The following is a 12,323-nucleotide window of genomic DNA, read 5'->3' on the forward strand; positions in this document are numbered from 1 at the left end:
TAATGTGGAAGTCAAAGAGCCACATGTCTGACCTGAAGAAAGCTCAGGAACAACCTTGATTTTTCTGACTGAACCTTTTCAGATACACTTGATGAGTGAAACTGCTAACTCAGAGGGAAAATTATGTATACATTTTCATATTTACACATACATATTTGTATTTAGATTTTTTAAAGAAGATTTCTGAGTCAAACTCAACTTGTGTTCAAATCCTAGCTCCTCCTCTTTCCAATTTTGGACAAGTTGTTTGAATTCTCCGAAAACCTTCAGTGTTTGAAGACTGAGTTTTCTCTCAGCCAAGGGAAATACAACTTGTTTCTTCTAGTCCTCTAGTGCTTTTACACGGTATTTGGGAAGAGCTTGAGCATGCAGTTAAGCACTGAACTGAATATGTGTACAACTTTATTGCTTGACTCTTATTCAAATCACAGTTTTCTACCTAGTCAGCAGCCTGATCAGAAAATAGTGTTTCAGAAATAATCCCTGCCCTAGCCAGTGCGGCTCAGTGGTTGGAGGATCATCCCATAACCGAAGGGTTGTGGGTTCGATTCCCAGTCAGGGCACGTACCTAGGCTGCAGGTTCATTCCTGGCCCAGGGGTGAGCGCCTGCAATCCTGGTCTGGATGCGTGCGCCCTCTGGTCCTGGTGCGGATCCCCAGTCTGGGTGCGTAGCCAGGCAACCAATCAACGCTTCTCTTGCATCAGAGTTTTTCTTTCTCTCTCTTTTCCTATCTCCCTTGTGCTCTCTCTCTAAAAAAGCAAGTAAAAATGTCCTCAGGTGAGGACTGAAAAAAAAAAGAATAATTGTTGTAGTTTTGTATTAAATATTCTGATTTTATGTTAGCTTTTTCAAAATGACATTAAACTTTAGGCTCATAAGGTAATGTGGTCAATAAAAGCTCCAACTCTTTTTCAAGTAAACGGCCAGCCTTCTAGGACTTGTGCTATTGATTTTAATTTTTTCAAGTATGAAAGAATACATACATATACACACACATATATGCATACCTGTATTTGCATATATACACACCCATCATCTGTGTTACATATCTGTCGAGTTTCATTTTGTTAGCTTCAGATCCTCCTTCAGCAGTTACCTTTTTTGAATCTTGATTTCAGTGCGTCATTGTTCCCTGCTTTTTTTTTCATTCCCTGCATTTTGATATCCTTCATTATCCTACATTTCTTTATCCCATTCACAGATAAAGATGTTCGATGAGACAAGAGTAGCTACAGAGCCCTGAACCCCCCACCTCTAGGGACATTTCTTCCAAGTTGTCATTAGTCTCTTCTTTGGGTGAAGCTGTATTCTTGCAGTGTCCTCTAACCTGCGTTTCTTCGCCCCCCTCGGACGGTCTCCCAGTCAGCAGGTATAACCTAAATTCTCACCTAGCTTCCATATTTCTAATTGCTCCAGGGCATGTCCGCTTGGATGACTCAGACTCAGTGTGTTCAAGTCTGTTCTCCACATTTTCCTGTGTCTGTCAGCGGCCCCACTGCTTTAATCTAACGTCCCAAATGGTTTTCCTGCTTCCATTTCTGCCACCTGCAATCCATTTCCAGACTGCTGCCAAAGTAGTTGTTTAAAATGTAAATCAGATCATGTCACTAACCTGCTTAATTTCCTCCAAGGGCTTCCCATCTCACTGAGTAGGAAACCTGAGCATGGCCTACAAGCCTCTGTTTCATCTGTTATCTACATATTTCTCTGGCCTTGTCCCATGTGTGTCTGTCACTCTTCTTCAGCCTCACAGGCCTTTCTGTCCCTCAGACACACCAAACGTGTTCCCATGTGCTTACCTTTTCCCTAGTTAGAACGTTTCTTCAAAGACCTTTGCAAGGCTTAGCTCCTCATCAGTCAAGCTTCAGCTAAAACACCCACTCAGAAGGTTTCCCCTGACCATCTTGCAAAAACAAGCAGCCCCCAGCCCTGGCTGGTGTGGTTCAGTGGATTGAGCGCTGGCCTGCGAACTGAAAGGTCACTGGTTTGATTCCTAGTCAGGGCACATGCCTGGGTTGTAGGCCAGGTCCCCAGCTGGGAGTGTGAGAGAGGCAACGGATTGATGTTTCTCTCCCTCTCCTTCTCCCTCCCTGCTCTCTAAAAGTAAATAAATAAAATCTTAAAACAAACAAACAAGCAGCCCCCAACCTGCAGTCATGCCTTACGACTACCCTGTTACTTAGGTCACTACCAGCTTGTTTATCTGTTGGCTGCCCATGCCCACCAGACTGCAAGTTTCACAAGAACGGGGATGTGCCTGTCTTGTTCGTCACCAAATCCTTAGAGTCCAGAATGGTACCTGGTAGTTGGGAGAGGCTTAATAAATATTTGTTGAATGAATGCATAATGGAATCTAACAGACAATCTTTTCACTCTTTACCTGCACTCTGTCACCATATCAGTTCTTCCTTTGAAATGTCTCCTACATTTGCTCTCATCCTGTCTCCCACTTCCTACCAGCACCTGAATCTTAGCCTTCATCTCTTTGTGCCTGGACTATTGCAGTGATTCTTAACCTAGACCGCTATTTAGAATCACTTGGGGAGATTTCAAAAATGATAATGTCTAGGCTTCACCCCAAGCCAATTAAATCAGAATCACTGGGGGCAGGGCCTAGGCATCAGTATGTATATATTTTTTAAGATTTTATTTATTTATTTTTAGAAAAGGGAAGGGAGGGAGAAAGAGAGTGAGAGAAACATCAATGTGTGGTTGCCTCTCGCACACCCCCACCTGGGGTCCTGGCCCACAACCCAGAAACGTGCCCTGACTGGAAGTCAAACCAGTGACCTTTCGGCCCACAAGCCGGCACTCAGTCCGCTGAGCCACATGAGCCCGGGCTCAAAATGTATTTTTAAAGCTTCCCAGATGACTGTAATGGGCCACTGTTGGATTGTTGCTTCAGCCTTCTCACAGATGTCTGTCTTCCCGTGCATTTTGTCTGTTGCTGTCCACTGATCTCCTTGGAATCCTGCTTTCATAGTATGACTTTTCTGCTCACGAGCCTCCAGTGGCTCCCTACTGCCCACCATATTAATTTCACATTGCCCTGTCTCATCTACTAAACTGTTGTTTTTCCTTTTTTTTTAACCTACATTCTACACTGAATACACTGAATATGTAGTCTAACACACTGAAACTGTTTCATTGGCTGGCACTTGATTTGCCTTTCATTACCCTGCTTCAACATTTTTACTTCCACTGACCTTCTCTCCCCGCTCCAATTCCCACTTCCACACCCAGACGGTCTTGATTTCTTTCCTCTACCTAGACAAGCACTTCTCGTTCTTCAAGAACCAGCTCAAATACCACCTTGTAAATGCTTCATTCTCCACTCCAACTTACCCCTTAATATTTTTGTGATTCTTTTCGTATATATCATTAGTACCTTGTAATATATTTTCTATTTTTTCATTGACTGCTTTTGTGTTTCATTTTTTAATAGGTAATGAACACATGGTACAAATTCAGAATTTACAGAATTGCTTCCCTCCCACTTCTGCTCCAAGCACCCAGTTTTCCTCCTTGGGAGCAACCATTCTTCCAACTTTCTGTATCCTTGGAAATGTGTTCTAAGCCTAGTTAACTGTATGTATACAGAACACACACGCACAAATGTTAGCACACTACATGCAGTCCTCTGCACTTTGACTTCTCTTCGCTTAGAGATATTTCAAGATACAGGTAGACAGATAGATAAGTTTTTTTTTAAATGATGGTAAAAAGCACCTAACAGGAAATCTGCGTTCTTAACAAACGTGTAAGTGTATAATGCTACTGTTAATTATGCATGCATACTTGTACAGCAGACCCGAGAACTTTTTCATCCTGTATGACTACAACTGTGTGTCCATGGAACAGCAGCTCCCTGTTTCCCCCTCTTCCCAGCCCTGGCAGCACCCTTGTACTTTGTGCTTCTGTGAGTTTGACTGTTTCAGCTACCTCGTACAGTGGGGTTCTGCAGTTTGTGTCCTTTTGTGACTGGCTTGTTTCACGTAGCGTAATGTCCTCAAGTTTCATTCATGTTGTGGCATGTGACAGGAGTCCTTCTTTTTTAAAGGCTGAATAATACTCCATTGTATGTATGTACCATCGTTTCTCTACCCATTCATCTGTCGATGGACATTTAGGTTGTTTCCACCTCCTGGATAATGCTGCACTCAGTGAGCAAGGTGCACGCATCTCTTTCCATTCTTTAGGATGTATACTCAGAAATGGGATTACTGGGTGATATGGTAGTTCTATTTTTTATTTTTTGAGGAACCTCTCTACTGTTTTCTTTTTTTAAAAAAAGATTTTATTTATTTATTTTTCGAGAGGGAAAGGGAGGGAGAAATAGAGGGAGAGAAACATCAATGTGTGGTTGCCTCTTGTGTGCCCCTTATTGGGGACCCGGCCAACAACTCAGGCATGTTCTCTAGACTGGGAATTGAACTGGCAACCCTTTGGTTCACAGGCTGGCACTCAATCCACTGAGCCACTCCAGCCAGGGTACCTCTCTATTGTTTTCAATAATGGCTATACCATTTCACATCCCAACCAACAATGTACAAGGGTCCCATTTTGTCTCCATCCTCACCAGCATTTTTTTTTTTAAAGTAAGGACCATCCTAACAGGTGCGAGGTGTTATCTAATTATGGCTTTGATTTGCATTTCCTTCAAAAATCAGTGATGTTGGGCATCTTTTCATGTCCTCATTGTCCATTTGTATATCTTCTCTGAAGAAATGTCTATTTAAGTCCTTTGCTCACTTTTAAATAAGGCTATTTGTTTTTTTGTTATTAAGTTTTAGGAGTTCTTATATATTTTAGATATTAACTCCTTATCAGATATATGGTTTGCAAATATTTTCTCCCATTCTGTAGGTTGCATTTTTACTATCTTGATTATTTTCTTTGCTGCTCAGAAGCTTTTAAGTTTGAGGTAGTCCCATATGTCTATTTTTTCTTTGACATTATGTTTTGAAGACTATTCTATATCAAAACTTACAAAGATGTCTAACTCATTTTATTCCATTAATGTATGTACCATAATTTAATGAACCAGTTTCCTATCGTTGCATATTTAGGGTTCCAAATATTTTTGAAATTTTGCCCAGACCAGTGTGGCTCAGTTGGTTGGGCATCTTCCCACAAAGCGAAAGGTCCCAGGTTTGATTCCCATTCAGGGCACATGCCTGGGTTGCAGGTTCAGTCCCTGGTCAGGGCATGAACTAGAGGCAACCAGTCAATGTTTCTGTCTCACACTAATGTTTCTCTCCCTCTTTCTTCCTTCCTTCCCCTCTTTCTAAAAATAAATAAATAAAATCTTTTAAAAACAAGTATTCAAAATTTTTTGTTATTTTATATAATGTTTCAATTATTAAATTTATACCTATATCATTTAGCCCATATATGAATATATCTGTAGATTAAGTTCCCACCTATTTAACTGGAATTTGGAGTCAAAAGGTGTGTACTTTTCTAATTTTGACAGATATTACTAAGTTGCCGTCCAGTGAAGGTTTTACTAGGTTACATTCCCTCCAACAATGTAGTAATTGCTCTTTAAATTTTGTGATGTTGTTTATCTTTTCACATTCAAACACCATCTTCCCCTGACTTGGTTGTTACTAACCCAGAGACACATGTGCATGTCCTATGCGTGTGCACAGCCCCTGTCGCCATAAGTCTACTTAACTGGTGCTCAGTCAGTGTTGTTGAATCTTACTTCATGTGTTTAAGGAGTTTTCTTCTGGCTGTGATGAATGTCATGTGAGAACTGTGCCCTTCACATGTGTGCTGTTCCCAGGGGAGAAGGTGACCTGTGTTTGCTATTTGTAGGAGAAATGTTGCCCATTGTTATTTCTCTTCAGGGATCCTGTGTTGTCATTGCCTCAGGAAGGTCATTCAGTCCTTGCATCTATTATCAGGTGTAGTTAGTTTGAATATTTCAGTGTAAGGCTGCAGGTGACATCAAATATATGCCTAGTACCCTTCGTATCCTGAATCTTTGTGTATAACACATATTTCTACCATTAACTATAAATTATCTAAACAAAAATACTGTACTCTATGAGTTTTTCACAACTTTTTATTGTGAAACATTTCAAACATATATATAAAGTTGGAATAATATGTCCATATACTAACAACTGAAATTTAACATTTGTTCATGTTTGTTTTGCTACCTACATGTAAATTTTTATACATGAACATGTAAATATGAGGTCTGTCCAAAAGGTGTCCAGTCATGTAATATGAAAAATAGAGATATTTATTGAAGAAGATACAAGATGCAAGAAACACTATACATAGGACAATGATGCTTCAATACACTTCAAAGTGGGCACTTTGGGACCTCACACTGTTCTCCCAATCAGCTGCCCCGTAGTATTTTCCTGAATCTCATTGACGGTCTGAAATCTCTTCCCTTTGAAAGATGATTTTGGGAAAAGTCAAAATCCACACAGCACCAAATGTGGGCTGTAGAGGGTCTGAGTCACCTGAGTGATTTGATGTTTCGCCAAAAAAAACTGCACAAGACATGATGCATGAGCAGGTGTGTTGTCATGATGAAGCTGCCAATCACCAGTTGCCTGTAGCTGTAGCCTTCTGAATCATATGAATAGTTTCCATGGAGGAATGTTCAAACTTAATGCAACATTTGATGCAGATTCATTGCCCTAGTTGCTCAGTCATTTCGAATGTGACAGCCACACAGTACACGTACCGTAGTACTGCGGTAGATGCCGTAGTACACTTAATGGCACCTACCGCCCCCACTGACTAGTACAGTGCAGTCGTCATTGTTTACACATGTGCATTCCAGTCCACTCTTGACCCGCCAGGTTACATTGGTGCCATGCAAACCATTCTTGTTGTGTTAACAGTGGCTGGATTTTTTCCACACAGACTTCATATATGTATTAATGAATGATTTGCAAGTCAGTCACTGATATTCCATTCAGTAGTAAAGCTGAAAATTTGTTTTGTAACTATCACCTTCTGTGCACAAATCTAGTTTAAATGTTTCACAAAAAATTTCTTTTTACAAATTGTATTCTTTTCTTCAAAAGGATAAAAAGCTATTCGATGGCATCTTTTCCTCAAATGCCAAAAGACTTGTATCCATGGCAGAACAAGGTTTAAGAAGGGGAAAGCATCTGACCCCAGAATTTCTCTTAGTAAGGGAAATATCTGTAATGTCCTTGTTGAGGAAAATATCTTGATAGGTCATTTTGGATGAAAGGTGAGACCCTATTTCAGTTTCACAACAGTGTGAATGTACTAAATGCCTGTGATTTGTATACTTTAAAATGGTTAATTTTATGTTATGTGAGTTTTGCCTCAATTAAAAAGAAAGGTGAGAAAAGATGGGAATGGGCAAGCAGGAGAAAAGGAAGTGAAAGCACTCTGTAAAAAAGAACGTGTATTTAGGAGTTGAGAAGTAAAGGGAAAGGGCTCTGGATGCTAAACCAGTGATGGGAGCCTGGAGCTTGTGAGGAAAAAAGTGGCTGAAAGGCATTATAAGAACGGAAATGCCTAATACTCAGTTTTAATTTGCATGTTTTCATCTCTTGAAACCAGTCAGTCAGCTATACACAAAATACCTTCTGTAAACAAGAGTGTGTGTGCACGTGTGTGTGCAAACCCTTCTCTGGAGCCACAGGGGGCAAAACTAGAACAGCATGTATGAAAGCCAGGTGACGAGAAAAAATGTACGCCGCTGCTTTTTCCCAGGGTCCTTAGGGACATCAGAAGTGTTGTTAGACTATCTTCATCTGAGGATGGGGTTGAGTCAGCTTAGCCTGACTCTGAAAGCGCAGGCAACTGTAGCTGACATCTCAATGGCAGTACAGTGTCATTTATTGACTGAAGGGTTCGTTCTTGGTTAGTCGTTAATTGTAGGGAAAAGCTTCTCTTTTGACAACAAAAGACCAAGCCTTCAAAGAGGTGGATCTGGGATGCTGGGGATAGCTCTACACTTCCTAACACTTCCCCTTGGAGTCATTGTCTTAGGTTTTCTAGAACCAAGCCTAGGAAGTTAGAAACTGGGCTCCCAGAATGTGCCTTGTATCAGCCTGAGGTGTCTTATGTTTAGGGTCATAATTCCTTGACCCCACTTCTAGTTGGATAGTGATAGTAGGAATCGGGGGGGGGTCACTCAGGGTGAGATAGAGTGAATAGGGAGGGTGGGGTACAGAGGTCATGACATTTTTGGTCAATACCTGCTGAATAGTGAGCACAGTGTGGGTAGGTACATTTGTAAATCACTCATCATGAAATGAGCAAACGCATTGAAAGAGTCTTCAAAAAAAAACATCAATGAAGCCAAACTCAGCCTCTCACAACAGTGCCAGCTGGTACACTGACATAGATGGGTTCCTACAATACTCACTTAATGGGGGAAGCCTGTACTCCAAGGGACCCGCCCTCCAGAAGATAATTTCATTTTGTTTGGGGTTTTTTTTTTTTTTGGTCCTGCCTCATATACACTATTTGGTTTTTAGTTGGTAAACCACTCCTGGGGGTTGCTCTGTGTAGTAGCTAAGATTGTAATATCCTAGAGGCCAGGGTTTGGCCATTGTGTTTGCCATGTGCAAGCTAGACCACCAGTGGGCTCTTATTGAAAGAATTACATAGTTTGATGAAAAATATGAAGCCGTCCTGGACTATTTCATAGGGATGGGGGCTCTCTGCCTTTTGAGTGAGTGGGGATAATTTTGTGGAGGCAGTAATAGCTGATTAAAATTGCAGGATAACCAAAGGAGTGAGAGTGGGAAGAAGGCATTCCCGTTTAAAAAGATGGTAACAAATGTACAAGAAAATGGTGTATTTTTGAAATGACAAATAAAAAAATGCCAGGAGCAAAGATTTGGTGGCCGTTGGAGAAATAAAACTGAAGGGTAGGATCCTGTTTGTTGAGGAAGCCAGGCTGAGTTTGGACTTCACATCGAACGAAAGGTAGGGGTCTTGGTTGAAGGCCTTTGGGACAGGCATGATAGAGAAACATCAGTTGCCTCTCTCTACTATCACCATCATCATCTTCCAGAAGCTATATGAAAAGAAGAACTTTCAACCTTCAAGGCTGGTCGTCTAAAAACCCATACTTAATTTGTTCTAAAATTTCAGCTCCAGGGATCATGAGGAACTTTTTCTCGAGTTTTGGGAACTCCTTCATGCCCTCAGCTTCTGTTAAGAATGAGAGGTCTTGCTCTGGCATCTTAAGGTGCTTCCCATGAGCTCCTGCCTGCACACTTTTGCGCGGCCATTCCTGCTGTGTTCCATTTCTTCTCCTGAGCTCTTCCTCTTTCTTCAAAACCTATCACAATGCTCCCTCAGCTTAAAGGACTTCTAAGACTGTGACTTCATGTAAACTTCAGGAGACCCATCCTCAACATCTTGGTGCTATTGTAGCCACATACTGTGAAAAATAGAGACATGTATTGAAGAAGATTCAAGATATAAGAAACATTGTACGTAGGACAATGACACCTCAGTTCCCTTCAAATTAGGCACCTTGAGACCTCACACAGTTCTCCCAGCATCTCTTCCACTGTCTAAAATACTCTGCAAAGTCCTTTGTCGGAGTAGCCATCAGCTACCCCTTCTTATTTTTCTGAATCTCATTGGCAGTCTGAAATCTTTTCCCTTTCAAAGATGATTTTAATTTTAGAAAAAGCCAGAAGTCACAGGGCACCAAATCTGAGCTGTAGGAGGGCTGAGTCACCTGGGTGATTTGATGCTTTGCCAAAAAACTCTGCATGAGGTGTGGTGCATGAGCAGGCATGTTGTCAGGATGAAGCTGCCAGTTGCCCATAGCTGCAGCCTTCTGAATCATGTGAATAGTTTCCATGGAGGAATGTTAAAGCTTAACGCAACATTTGATGCAGATTCGTCTCTCTACTTGCTCAGTCATTTTGAATGTGAAGGCCACACAGTGCACATGCTCACTCAATGGTGTCTACTGACCCCATGACTAGTACAGTGAAGTCGTCATTGTTCATGCGTGTGCATTTCAGTCCACTCCTTGGCTGCCAGGTCACATCGATGTCATGCAAAACCATTCTTGTTATATTAACAATGGCTGGACTTTTTCTGGACAGACATCGTATATCTAACCACAGCTTTTAGGAAAGACACAGTATCTACAAGCCTCTTTATACCCTCCATCCAAGAGCTGCCTCCCGTCCCCACCCCACCAACTTTATGGTTCAGTGCAGTGAGTGTTAGTGGTTGAAGAGCTTGCCCTGAACAACAAAGAACTTCTTTAGTGCTGAAGTCCTGTGGGATCCATGGAGTGTGGGTTTTCACCTCTCTTTGGCTCCAGCTTCTTTTCAGTAGCATGTGTAGAGCTTCTAGAACAGTCCCCACCAAGAGAGAATCACTTTGTCTGCCTCCTTTCTATGCTCACTGTCTCACTGTGTATGGGCCTGCTAGTGATGATCAGAACAGAACACAGGCTTTAACATGGTCACACTGTTAATAACCTGGGACTGGGCACCATGAGCAGTAAGCATTAACAAAAAAGACTCCACTTTATCCAGTCTTGATTTCCAGTTAACTCACTTGTATCCTCCACCTACTCTCATACTTACAAGTAACAATGGTAGGGACAGCCCACCCCGCATCCATACCTAATTCCAGTCTCTCCAGATACTATTTTAGTGATCTCTTGAGCCTGTTTGTCATGTCACCTGCTGTGGGGACAGGTCCAACTGGGCAGAGGCATATTTCTATCTCCAGGTGCCAGCCTGCTAAAAATCATAGCATCCAAGGATTTGGAGCTGGCTCTCGTCCTTGGAAGAGGTGCCCTCCAAAAGTACATCTTAGGCTGCCTGTGCCTGCATGCACCGGCTCTGTCACCAACCGACAAGCTTTAGCTCCGAGTCCCACCTCCTGGATGCAAATCAAAACAGACCTCAGAATCAAGTCCGTGGAGCAAGTCGCAGTGATTTGATTTGCATAGAAGAGCTTTTGTCGGTTGAGTGAAGCCAGCCAAATTCCCTGGGCTCCCCAGCCCTCCGGAAATCGGCTTTACAGGGCCTGGGGGCCTGGGCCCAACAGGGTGGGCGTGATTTGAATGTTCACTGCCACAGCTGCTGCGCCAGGGCTGGTCACTGCCATAGTTTCGCTCCATTTTACTGCCTCAGAATCCCCCTGTGCATGTTAGTGGTTAATACAGCAGCCAGGAGACGCCAGACAGCTCTCGGCACCTGGTTCAAATTTAAGGCTCATTTACACATGATGTCACACACGCATTGTCAGCGCGAGGGAGGTCAGGATGGTTCATTTTGGGAAGGTTCGCATTGTTGAGTCTTTACAACACTCACTGCTATTAATGCCTTAACCATCTGACTTGGATTTCGGTTTTCTGGCATGAGGTAATCCCAGGCACTAGATTTATATGCTGAATGGGAAGCCAGCAGTGGTGGCTAATCATGCTGGTTTGCAGATCTGCACCTCTGGAGCCTTGGGATGGAATTAGAGGGCCACATGGCATGTAGCAAATCACGGAGGTTTGGAGCGGGAGGGGAATTAGCCAGACCTGGAAGTGGGCCGTGGAGGGGGTGCTGCCTCACACGGGAGTCTTGATTGAAGAACAGAAACCAAAGTAAGTTGGACCAGGGACTAAGCCCAGGGGCCATAGGAATTACTCTCATTAGGCCAGTGTTTTGGGTCATTAGTTGACCCATCCTTCTGCTCATCATCCAAAGACATTTCAAGCCCACCTTTCCAGACGGAATTCAAGTCTCATGTTCCATGAAGCCTTCCTGACCACCCAGCCCACTGTGATTCCTCTCCTGAGTCCCTGTGTACTTTTGTCAATAACACAACTTACAATTAGTGACTACTTCATTTGTGCCCCTCGCTCATTTTACCCTCACAATAGTCCTGTGTGGCAGGCACTGTTATTTCCATTGCACAGATGATGGCACAACTTCAGACAGATTAAATAATGTGTCCGGTGTCAGAGCCGGTAAGAGTCAGGATGGGAGAATGATTCCAAAGCCTGCGTTCCGAACCCTGAGTCGGCTACTTCGAGCTGCGCTGCCTGTGGCACTTACGAGAGACAGTCTGTGCCTGCAGGGAATGCCTCAGCGGAGTACAGAGTGCTCTCGTCTAATGCCTCACAGGGATGCTTGTCTCTCTTGCCTGGCCATAAGTAACTGCAGGGCAGGGACCATCAGCTCTGCTTCTCAGGACCCCCTGATCTCCCAGCAGTGTCCCCAGTGTCTGCTCAGGTGGATGGATGGATACAAGCCCCCCTCTACCCTCACCTATGCTATTTTCCTCCCTAAAACATAATAAAATGTTGAGCTCTTTGGATAACCACTCC

This window comes from Desmodus rotundus, chromosome 7 (assembly GCF_022682495.2).
Source record: "Desmodus rotundus isolate HL8 chromosome 7, HLdesRot8A.1, whole genome shotgun sequence".
NCBI classification, from domain to species: domain Eukaryota; kingdom Metazoa; phylum Chordata; class Mammalia; order Chiroptera; family Phyllostomidae; genus Desmodus; species Desmodus rotundus.